Source organism: Talpa occidentalis, unplaced genomic scaffold (genome assembly GCF_014898055.3).
Source record: "Talpa occidentalis isolate TD23 unplaced genomic scaffold, MPIMG_talOcc4v2.1 talOcc4.9, whole genome shotgun sequence".
Taxonomy (NCBI): Eukaryota; Metazoa; Chordata; class Mammalia; order Eulipotyphla; family Talpidae; genus Talpa; species Talpa occidentalis.
The window spans coordinates 27,239,512-27,251,893 of NW_023605305.1; the positions used below are offsets into that span (position 1 = coordinate 27,239,512).

Consider the following 12,382-nt stretch of genomic DNA (forward strand, 5'->3'; position numbering starts at 1 on the left):
GTGCGTTTTCATCCCCGCGGGTTTACAGTGTACTTTGGGGCGGGTTTTCCACTTTCCTGGGGCCGATCCCCTTTCCCGCCCCTGGTCCAGCAGGCAGGAGGCCGAGCCGCGTCCCAGTCTCCCGGGGTGCAGGTTCTGACCAGCGGGCTGCATGGCATCTGGGGCTCTGCGTTTCTCAAGGGGTCTGCGATGTGCCCGTGCTGGTCCTGGGCTCATATCTGAAGGCTGAGGCGTCACTTACCTGTCTCGCAGCTGATGTGGCCATTCAGAGCCTGGAAGGGGTAATTTGACACCTGGAAACTGCCTCATGAGGCGACTTTAGACTCTCCCTTGAATAGACTCCTGGCTTTCCTGAGCCTTGAGTGACCAGGAGCCACAGGGCCTCCGCACTCTGGCTGCCGGTCTCTGGTTTTCTAAAATGGGTTGTTATTAACCGACTCAGTGTAGTGAAAGCAGTGACCTTCTCTGCTTCAATAAAGGGCCCACCCGAAAAACACAGCAGGTGGAGCTGGGGGCTGTCACCAATGGGGTGTGGCAAGTTCTTCATAGGGGATAATCTGAGACACTGAAGGGCTCTTTCCTGAGCTCTGGAGATCTTTTCTCTGTGACACCTGGTGCCAAGAGGATTCCTCTTATTTCAGGAGCTGCATAAGCCACAGTGACTCATTCACCTGGGAACTGGGCATTTTGTAGATAATCCACTTTGCCTCTTAACTGTTCTAATGTGTTAAAGTGATGTTACCTCCTTCCTTGCAATCCCCTGTTATGAGGAGAAGTTGGGCTCCTCAGGGAAGGAGAAAGGAATTTCATTTACTGAGCACCTGCTGGAGGTGACCTGAGGCCCTGCAATGCACGCATGACTGAAGTGAGTGATCGCCATTAATGACACTATGGAGATGTTACTCCTACTCTGTGGTGGGGAACCCTAATGTTGGCGTGTTTACAGCTCCTTGACAGGGCTCTGGTTATTCCCAGATGTGTTTTCCCTTTCTCATTACTTCATTGGAGTCTTAGCACCCAAATATTGACAGTGCTTCTGGCTCTGTAGGGATGGCAAGCCTGCCTGGAAGTCAGCCCACAGCTGCAGTTCCACAAAAGCGGAACTTTCTGTGTTGCTGCCACCATCTTTCTTATTGACTGTGGAATTTCTGCTACTATCATCAGAATCTGAGCTCTAGGAGAGACAGAAAATGACAGCGTGCCATTGGCCGGACCCTGGGGATGGCTGTAAATGTGGGGCGAGTTGATTTGGAACACAGGAATTTCATTCTATACTGTCCTATTCTTTTTCGTGGTTTGTTTTTTGGTAAAGCCAATGAACTAGGCAGAGGGATGATCTCTCAATTACTTCAAATCTTGTTTGATGAAACATCATGGCTCCATTTGTCATTTGGCCTTTTTCCTTCCATAGGTATGTACAGCTTTCAGAACTCTTGTATTGGAAAGCTCGAAGGGTCTGGACTTTCAATGAGTCTCCTATTGTCTCTCTTTTTTAATCAAAGCAATACAAAGCTTGTGAGTTAAGCAGAATACATTTCTAAATTTAAAAATTAAAAAAAAAAAAAAGGCAAAATGTGTTTGTTTGGATTTACGAACGAGCAGGGGCCTAGATTCGGGCCAGAAACCCAAACCCCCTCACTAACATCAGTGAGGTGACCTTGACATTCACTCCAAGTAAATCTGCTCTACCCAAACCTGCCTGACTGGCAGGAAGGCCATAGTTTACCCTTAAAGTAGTTTTTCTATGACCACAGTAGAATGATTCACTTTGAAAATAATTTGACTGGTTCCTTTTCACCTGCGAAGGATCGGGGATATAAGTGCACCGGTGAGTTTTCACGAGCTAGAGTCAACTGGTTCTGATGCCCAGAGAGAGCTGTGTACATTCTAGGAAATTTCAGCCATAGATGAAAATAAAATGACCTATGGCCAATGATGATCTTTCATGCACAGAGAAACACTTTTATGAGTTAGCTGACTTTCTTCCCAGTGCTTTCCATTATTTTGAATTATGACCTAGAACACCTGTGTATCAGGGCAGTTCGTATCCATGTAAAGTTTCAGAATCACAACATGAACTCCCATGAACTGGGGGAAGAAACATACCATCACATGTCATCATCTTCTCTGAGTTCGCACCAATAGGTGAACTTTACAATAACAATTCCCCATGCTCTTTACGACACGTTCTCACATAATGGTGCATTATGAAATGTAGCATGAAAACATGGCTTTCATTTTGTCTGGTATGTGAAATAGAAATCAATCCTTTTCAGTTCGTTTTCTATGGAGACTCTTTTAACCAGATGTGGGCAAGGTGATCCCCAGGATTGGCTGCAGCTAGAGCCTCCTGCTGTCACTGTTGTATCGTATTCCACTGGACGCCAAGTCCATTCTTGTCCACATGCACACTAGGTGAGTTCATTCCTGTTTTCTATCCATGCTGGAATAACACTATCTTGAGGATTTTATATCCCACTTTCTTACTGAACATGGTCACATTTGATATATCTGTGAGATAGAGTGGACTGTTTCCTGGGGTTTTCATTGAGATGGTTTCCAATCATTTCTCCTTGTAAATAGCAAGCCAGGGGACATTTTCATGAATCAAGATTTCTTTTAAATATTTATATATGCACACAAGAACTGGGATGGAGGGCAGAGGTGTGTGTGTGTGTGTGTGTGTGTGAGTGATGGGGATGGGATGTGGGTAGATGGTGAGAGGATCCACCAGAGACAGAGTGGGGCAGTAGAACAGGTCAGTTGACTGAAATACACTGCTGAGGGGAGCATCAGGGAGACAGGAGAGGTCTGCTGCCCCATGTAGCTCAGCTCCCTGGCCAGGGATTGCATTTAGCACCTTCATAGTGCTGAGACTATACCCCTTGCTCCACCAGGGTGTTCTTTGGGTAGATCCCTAGGAGTAGACTTGCTAGGTCATGTGGAAGATCCATTTTCAGTCTTTTAAGGAATGTCCACACTTCTTTCCATAGTGCCCAGTCTAGTTTACACATCCACTAACAATGTAAGAGGGTCCTTTTCTCCACATCCTCACCAGCACTTCTTGTTTGTGTGTTGTTTTTTTTTTAAATTATGGGCCATTCTTACAGTTGTGAGGTCATGTCTCATTATGGTTTGGTTTGCATTTCCCTGATGATAAATGATAGAATTTTTTCATGTGCCTGATGGCCATCTGTATGTCTTCTTTGGAGAAGTGACTATTTAGCTGATTTTCCCATTTTTTGATTTGGTTGTTTTCATTTTGTTGAGTTGCATAAGTACTTTGTAGGTCTTTGATATTAATTCCTTATCAGATATAGGGTGTGCAGGTATTTTCTCCCATTCAGAGGGTGTCTCTTTGTTTTAGTCACTGTCTTTTTTGCTGTACAGAAAACTTTTAGTTTTAATATAGTATCTGTTGTTTACTTTCTCCTTTACATGTTTCTGAGATTTATGTTAGGGAGCATTTTGCATAGGTTTCTCTCTATATATTTGATGGTTTCAGGTCTTATATCTAAGTCTTTTATCCATTTTGAATTGATTTTCATGTGTGGCATGAGATGATGGTCTAGTTTCATTATTTTACATGTAGCAGTTCCAATTTTCTAGCACCCTTTATTGAAGAGGCTTTCCCTGTTCCAGTGTATGTACTCTGCTCCTGCCCTGTATATTAATTGTCCTTAAACAGGTGGTTTTATTTCTGGGCTCTCAATTCTATTCCATTAGTCTGTGTGTCTGCTTTTTTTCCATTACCATGCTGCTTTAACTACTATGGCTTTATAGTATAGTTGGAAATCAGAAGTGTGATACCTTCATTCCCCCCCCTTTTATATCAGGAAAGCTTTGGGTATTTTGGGTCTTTTGTGTTTTCTTATGAACTTCAGTAATCTTTGTTCTATTTCTTTGAAGAATGCCATTGGGATTTTTATTGGGATTGCATCGAAGCTATAAATTGCTTTGGGTTGGATGGCCATTTTGACAATGTTGATTCCTCCAACCTATGAGCTGGGTATATTTTTCTATTTACTTAATGGAAGGAGGATGGAAAACAGATAATCTAGGGTCTGTGGGCCGGGATAAATTTCAGTCTTTGTCCTTAGAATAATGGATATCGACATAATCCTTGTTGTTAGCTTTCACAGCATTTACAGGATGACACTAAGAGTTTCTTGTTTTTTAAATAATTAAGAATGTCTCACTTCTTGCCCCCCACCAAAAAAAACCTCTTTCCCTCGTATGAATTACCTCTGCATTCTGGCAGGAACTTTCGCATTATGCATAGGAATATAATAAAAATGAACATAAAATTCTGCCTGACAAGCATAAAACAAAACAAAATATTTGGGAATGTAATTTATTTAATAAATAAGATTAGCTGAATGTTGATGGAAGAACAGTTAATAGTTTAATAAAAAGTATATTTTATATATATAGTCTATTTTCTTCTGAATAACATGTAAAGTGTATTGATCAAGCTCATTTATAAACATAATTAGGAAATATCTAGAAGAATCTGTGTGCAGTGTCATTCAAAAATCACAGTTCTTGAGTTCACCGGGTCATATCATTTTAGTCTAGTAAGAAATATAAACCAAAAGCTCATTAAGTAGTCAACAAATTTTCATTATTAAACTTAGTAGAGCCTTAGTTTTATTGGAGAAATATACCACCATTTAAATAATGATAAAGGGCCTCCCCGGTGGCGCAGCGGTTGAGCGCTGGGTTGCAAAGCTGCCCGCAGCCTCTGCAGTGCTAGTTCGATCCCCGGCTGCTCCCCAACCACCGGAGGAGGGTCCCACATGGCGCGCAGACCTCTCCTGCCGCCCGCTGCTCCCCTCAGCAGTGTACTTCGGTCCTTCTGCCTGTTCTGCTACCCGCTCTGGCTCTGGTGAATTCTCTCACCCTCCCATGCTTCTGACTGTACCCAGTGCTTGCATAAATAAATAAATAATTAAAAAAAAAATGATAAAAAGAACAGATTTAAGATAGAGATACCAGAAGTAGCTTTAGTTTTTCTTAGGATAGGAAGTTCAAACTGCAGAGATACAAATGAAACAATTTCATATGCCAGAGGTTTTTGTTTATTGTTTTTGTTGTTTTTTTTTTGGCTAGGACAAGGGGAGGAAAAATCAATGAAGGTGTTTACCAGAGGAACAAAGGTACTTCTTTACGGGTAAGAAATAGTGGGTTAGTCTTTTTAGAAAAGAATTTTACCAAAAGAAGAAAAGAAGTCTGGATATAAACAAAACCACATTTATTCCTGTTAACATAGACCAGGTCAGTAACTCTTTTTGACTACTCCAAGCATTTTTTTTTTAAATTAAACACATTTAAACATACAATAAAACAATTAACTCCCAACATTATAAATTTAAGACATTTATGCTTTAATTAAACCATTGCATTTTGAACTCATTTTTGTTTATCAGAAATTTTTAGATCAGGATCTCAAAATTTTGTTTGTTTGTTTTTTCAATTAGAATGTATAATGGCACCATTTTAACAAGGCAGCCCTCTGGAGACAAAAAACACAAAGGCAAAAACAAAGACACGAGATCTCTCATTGAGAATTTGGGCCATTTGCACTAATTTTTATAGAGAGTTATTCTACCAATATTTGTGACAACACTGACAACAATTATTTACTTTTAAATAATAATTTTTAACTAACTCCTTCAGAGAAGAAAACTTTTCTCAAGTTTTGTTTTTTTAAAAATGGAGCTTGAAGTTGTTTTATTTTTTTTTTTTTGTGGGACCCTCGCCGGCGGCCGGGGAATGAACCAGCGCTGCAGAGGCCCTCACAGCCCAGCGCTTAGCTGCTGTGCCACCAGGGGAGGCCCTGGCTTTTATTTTTAAGATTTTATTTATTTATACAATAGCTGGAGTACAGGCTAGAGTCGCGGAAGGGTGAGAGGATTCACCAGAGAGAGTGGGGAGAGAACAGGCAGATGGATGGAAAGCATTGCTGAGGGGAGCAGCGGGTGAGACAGGAGAGGTCTGCCGCACCATGTGGGTATCTCCCTAGCTGGCAGGGAATCGAACCGGTGCTGCAAAGGCTGTAGACAGCTTCACAGTGCTGTGCTCAGCCCGCTGCTCCACCAGGGAGGCGCATTTCTAAAACATTTCTCAAGTTTTATATGTAAGAATGCCCTTAGGTTCTAAAGAAAGTGGGGCAGAATATTCCCCAAAATTCATATTCATAAAAATTATTCATAAAAATATTCATATTTTTTGAATATTCATAAAATGAATATTCATAAAAATATGAGTTTTTTTAAGTCCATATTTTTCCTTAAATTCCTAGAAGAGATTTTTGGATGGGTGGACAGTTTCACCAAAACGATATACCTTTTCAAGACAAAGCTAGACTAATTCCTAAAACAACTTAAGTTTTTCAAGTTAAGTCAATACAGCCATTTAAGTTTGTTTGTTTGGGTAATTAAGGAGGTTTCTAATTTGAGATGGAAACTAAAGTCCTTACTGTTCTAGTAAGTATCCCATTTAAATCATTTTAAAACCTCTAGAGGGCCTCCCCGGTGGCACAGCAGTTGAGCGCTGGGTTGCGAAGCTGCCCGCAGCCTCTGCAGCGCCAGTTCCATCCCTGGCTGCTCCCCAGTCACCGGAGGAGGGTCCCACATGGCGCACAGACCTCTCCTGACTCCCCACTGATCCCCTCAGCAGTGTATTTCAGTAGATCTGCCTGTTCTGCTCCCCTCTCTGTCTCTGGTGAATCTTCTCACCCCCTGTAACTCTGGCTTACATCTCAGTTCTTGCAGCATAAATAAATAAACTAAATCTTTTTAAAAGATTATATAAATTATAGCTCAGCACAAAGGATAAATAAAACAAAATTTTTCAAACAAACTCATCTCCAAAATATAGCTCTCTTTTCTTACATCATATTTTTAGTGTGTGTTTAGGAAAAAGAAATCACCAGAATGGCCTCCCTGGTGGTGCAAAGGGTTAAGCAACGTACCATGAAGCAATCTGCAGCCTCTGCAGCACGAGTTCAATCCCCGGCCGGCCAAGGAGAAACCCACATGGTACAGCAGACCTCTTCTGCCTTACCCGCTGGTCCCCTCAGCAGCGTACTTCAGTCAGTCTGCCTGTTCTGTTCCCACCTCTGTCTCTAGTGAATCCTCTCATCCCCAACACCTCTGGCTTGTGCCCCAGCTATTGTATGCATAAATAAATCTTTTTTTAAAAAAAGATAATAACAGGCCATCTGTCACTTTCAGTATGTCTGGGGCGTCCCTATTCCTGGGTGTCTGTGTCATGCGTGGTAATATCCTCTATTCCTATGGGGTGATCACAAGATTCCCATGGGGCAGGGGCAGGTGGTTGGAAGGGGACGCAGTTTCCAGGTTTGCTCTGGGTGCTGTATCCATTGTGTGCAACTGGGTAAACAGCACATTAAGCAGGATGGCACTGACAGCTGAGCGTCAGTCAGAAAGTTGAGGTAACGAGAGTAATTACAAGAGATGAGCTGCCCTTCCTGGGTTAAGGGAAGACTCACTGTTCAAACACCTGTGTGCAAGGGCAGATAGTATAAATGGGAAATTTTAGAATTACCAAATGAATTCTGTTAACTGGGTGAAGAAACACAAGACCACACTGTATCATAATCTTCCTCTCTGAGTAAGACAAATATGTGGCTGTCATAAGTATTTCCCTTGCCCATCATGACAATTCATCACCTAAGTGTGTGTCACTAACTGTATACTTAACACATGATTTCAATTTTGAGTGTTTAAAATTTAAATCAATCATAAAATGTTCATTTTATGCCTTGACTCTTTCACTCAACAACATGTAGGCAAGATGACCCACAAATTGGATTTAGCTAGAGTCTCTGTAGTTTCACTGTTGTATATTCTACTTAATGCAAAGTAACTTCTCCCTTCTATTCTACATGCACAGTATATTATTTCATTAATATCTTATTCCATGCTGGAATAACAATATCTTTGCAATTTTGTATCAGTCTTCATTTAACATTATAAGTATTTTTCAAGTCATTGAAAACTATTCAGAATTATTGTACCTAGTTGCTACATTTATTGTCCTATATTTGTCTCCTGGGATTTTGACTGAATTTGTTTCCAAGTATTTGTTAGTGTAAGAAGGTGCTGGTTAGCATTTTTACAAATAAATATTTGTATTTGTGTTCAAAGCATTTGCTTAGGTCATTTCCTCAATACGCGCGTGCGCGTGCCGCGCGCGCACACACACACACACACACACACACACACACTTCCCAATTCTAAGATTCTAAATTCAAAGTTCCCCGCAGAAGGGCATACAAATTTGTTCTTGTCTCTGAGAGAAGAATCCCTATGTCAGCTGCTACTTGCCTCCATTTCATTCTCTCTCCCCATCTCCAAGGCTCTGACCTCACAAACTCCCCGCTTCCTGCTGCCCCCTCTGCATGGACCTTCCTTCCTCCCCCCACCCCCCCACTCTCTTGTCATCTCCCCCCTTGCCCACGGCTGCCAGGCCCTGGGGCGCAGGGCAGGTTCTGCCTCCCACAGCCCCCATGCAGAGACTCCTCCCACGGGCACCCAGGCTTTACCATGGGTAGGGTGCATGGCTGCCGCCTCCAGGCCCCGCACCACTGCTCTGGCTGCTTGCCGGGAGGGAGCTGTTCTGGGCATGACTGGGGTCTCACAGTGTCCCTGGTCTCTCCCCCTGGATGGCGGTGGCCTCCTCACTTTACGTCCAGTTGTGACACCCACAGATGTCCCCAAACATGGTCAACCACCCCTGGTCTAAATGAAGGGGTGTCCCTCACTAGGTGGGGTGCCGCACACACACATGGGGGTCCCACAGAACAATATATGAGCCAAGCACACACGCGTGACCATGTGTGAGCTGCCAGCCAGCCATGGCTCTCCTGACTAGAAACACTCTCTAAACCTGCAGTGACCAGTCCCCACAGGGCTTCCATTTCAGATGGTCTAGAAATAGACCCAGGTATTCTTATCCAGAATTTAGAACATAAAACACATTCCTGTCTGTAACAGAAAGTAGAACTCGATAGATTATTCCATAAATGATGGGGGCACTCAGCCTCCAGACTCCACCCCAGGGGTGGCCAAGGCCAAGTGTCCTTGCTCCCCGAAGCTTATGCCCGGCGACTCCAGGTTCCCAAGGACAAGTGGCCTAAATATTTGACTTCTTTAGTGGCCATGCGGTATTCAGCTTGTTCTGTCCATTAATAAATAATATTTCATGGACCTCTCATATGACCCAGGGTCCCACTCCTAGGACCCAGAAACACTAATTTGAAAGGAAACCTGTGCTCCGATGTTCACTGCGGCACCATTAACAATAGCCAAATTATGGAAACAGCCTAAATGCCTCCAAACAGATGAACGGATCAAAATGTGGACTATATACACAATGGACTACTACTCAAAAAGATAAACTCATGCCACTCAGCAACATGGTTGGAGCTGGAATGGATGATGCTAAGTGAGATAAAGCAGAGGAAATATACAAATATCGGATGGTTTCATTTATAGGTGGAATATAGGGAAGCTGAGTGAAGGGTCAGGAAAAAAAGAGACAGAACTTGCAGGCACCCATAGGTCTGAGGTATATAGCAGTGGAGGGGGTGAAATCTGGGGAGGGAAGCTCACAAGGGACTATGCTGACAGTACACAAGTGCTGCGGTGGGGGGAGAATTATGGGGACTACGCCTGAGGGGGGAAGTCAAATAGTCTACAAAATGAACAATGATGTCAGGAGATAAGTATCAATAAATAAAAATAAAGAACAAATACAGCAGAGGGGCTTGATCACATTAATAGCAAGTGATGGGAAGAATCTAAAAAATTGACTACAAAATAGAAAGAAAACAAAACAGCATAGAGAAGAAAGAATTTTAAAAAACAAGTATTTGAGGGTGTTTACAATATTACCGGAGCTTGATCTAAGAGAAGTTCAATTTACATTGTCTTCATCCTCAGTACAGCTCAGTAAAGGACAGTGACAATAGCTACGGCCCAAAATCTATTGTCAAAAAGTTATAGCCGCCTCCTGTGTTTGGTAGGCCTGGTGTTCTGCTGTGGTTGTATGCATGGAGCCGAGGAGAGAGGTGCTCCTGCTAATTCCAAAGAGCGGAACAGAGATCACATCCTGATGAGGAGGTGGACAGGGGACACAACAGCCCATTATCTTTGAGGCTCACAGATCAAGCCTCAGGAATCCAGCCAAGATCACATGAGCTGCAGAAGCCAGAGAAGAAGGCGAAGAGGAGAACAGGACGGGGTCACAGTCCCGTGACCACCACAGTGATGACTCCCCTCCCGGCTTTGGGCAGCGCCTGCTGAGTCCTCTGTACAAGTGCCCCCACCAGGGGCTGCAGGGGGAGAGGACACCCCTGACCTGTCCTCAGGCTTCTGAGTAGTTGAGGAGACTTTGTTGGAGTCTCCACCGCCACATGTGTCTGTCCTGGAACCCGCCAGAACAACTTGCCTGAGCTATGAGGGGTCTCTTGTCTTCCCCCTTCCTCGCCCACAACACCTTTCAGTCTTTCCTGTGCTACAGAGTGATGGCCGGACTCACTGTGGGGACATCGCCCAAGTGCAAACATCCCTCCAAAAGGGCGTTTTCTGAACGGGAGTCTTCATGGGAATATGGAAAGGGACCGCAGCAGTCTGCACCCCTGTCCGTGCACCATCTACCTACCTGCAAGGGAGGAGAATACGCCCCCACCCATATGCCACTGTGGCCCACTGATTCTGTGCATGAAAAGACCATGAGAAAAAGCTGGATCAAGAACACTGACCCTCCACTCTCCCTTCAAGCAGATGAATCTTCCCCTGACCTAGGGCTCCGTGAGGAAGAGGTGGAACTCACAGGGGGTTGTGCAGCATTCCTCTCGTCTCTGCCTGCCCCGGGGGCTGGCTCCTCCATTTTTACCCTGGGGCTGGCTCCTCCATTTTTTCCCTGGCTGCTGTTCCCACCCCAAAGCCTTGCCCTGGTCCAAGGGCCAGCGCCCATTTTGTTCTGAGGACCGACCCAAAATCTACTTGTCTTTCCCTAGAGAAGAGAGATTTGTATGGGGATGCGACACCTGACACCACCCATTATTAAAAATTCTTTCCTGTTTCTTCTTGCACGTCCCAGTTTGGGCGGAGGCTCTTCTGACTTACCCAGCAATTTCTTTCCAACAAGAATTTCTTCTAAAGCACAGGGAGCTGTAAATGGAACATCTACGCCATCTTCTGGCCAAGACAGAGAATAGCTTAAAAAAAAAAAAAAAAAACAAAAAAAAAACGAGAGTGAAAGATTTAAATTTTTCCAAATAAAAGAAGTCACTGGGGCCTCCCTGGTGTTGCAAGGGGTTAAGAGGCACCCTATGAAGCTGTCCACAACCACTGCAGCACGAGTTCGATCCCCTGGCCGGCCAGGGAGCAACCCACATGGCGCAGCAGACCTCTCCTGACTTGCCCACTGCTCCCCTCAGCAGTGTATTTTGTCAGTCTGCCAGTTCTGTTCCCGATCTGTCTCTGGTGAATTCTCTCACCATCCCGCGCCTTATGACCTGTACTCCAGTTCTTATATAAATAAATAAAATCTAAAAAAAAGTTAAAAAAATACAAATTAATTAAAGACATAAAACAAATTTTTAATTAGGGAACATAACCAATGGAAAATCAACATAAAAACTGTTGTTGTGCCTGTACAAGAGAAGAAAAACAAAAAGCAAAGTGAAAACACTAAATAGATAATTGATTGATTGATGGCAGAGGGATGGATGGTTAGCTCAATCTATCGATCCATCGATCATAGGTCAATTGATAAACATAGAATATAGATAGATGAATTTGGTAAAGTTTAGAAAGAATCTTCTAAATTTCCAGCAATCATTCAGAAAATTCTGTTCACTTGTAAAGAAATACATAAAGTCACACCTTCTTGGAAATATTAGATGCAGAAGTGAAAGGGACAGGTTCTGCAGATTTCTGAAGAAGGAAAGATTGAGATTGACTATACTGAAGCAAGTTATTATTCAAGACTGAAAAAAGAGAAAAAAAGTAAAATTCTAAAAATTAACTGGAAATTTAACATTACCTAAAGATTGGTACATCCCAATAATAAAAATAGAAATGGTGAAGCAACTTAGAGTACAATAAATTTACAAATAGAACAATTTTTAAATAATTTACAATGTTTTGCTTTCAAAACTCAGTATTTACTAAAAATAATGATTCAATTATTTACTAAAAATAATACAAACAAAGAAACAAGGAAGATTTAGATGGGTTTGGAGATGCTGAAGAGGGGTTGGAAGACTATGGGATAGCTTTTTCCCATTTCCTTTAAGAATGCCATTGTTCATCACACTCCCAGACTTCAAACTATACTACAAAGC

At 42.9% G+C, this 12,382-nt stretch overlaps 1 long non-coding RNA gene across 1 annotated transcript; it reads left to right on the forward strand.

Moving 5' to 3' along the window:
- Positions 1-598: 598 nt before the first annotated feature.
- LOC129145166 (uncharacterized) lies at positions 599-7,179 on the forward strand. The gene is made up of 4 exons (XR_008550334.1): positions 599-865; positions 2,277-2,415; positions 5,113-5,173; positions 6,910-7,179. It is a non-coding gene; the product is annotated as an uncharacterized LOC129145166 (long non-coding RNA).
- The last annotated feature ends 5,203 nt before the right edge of the window (positions 7,180-12,382 follow it).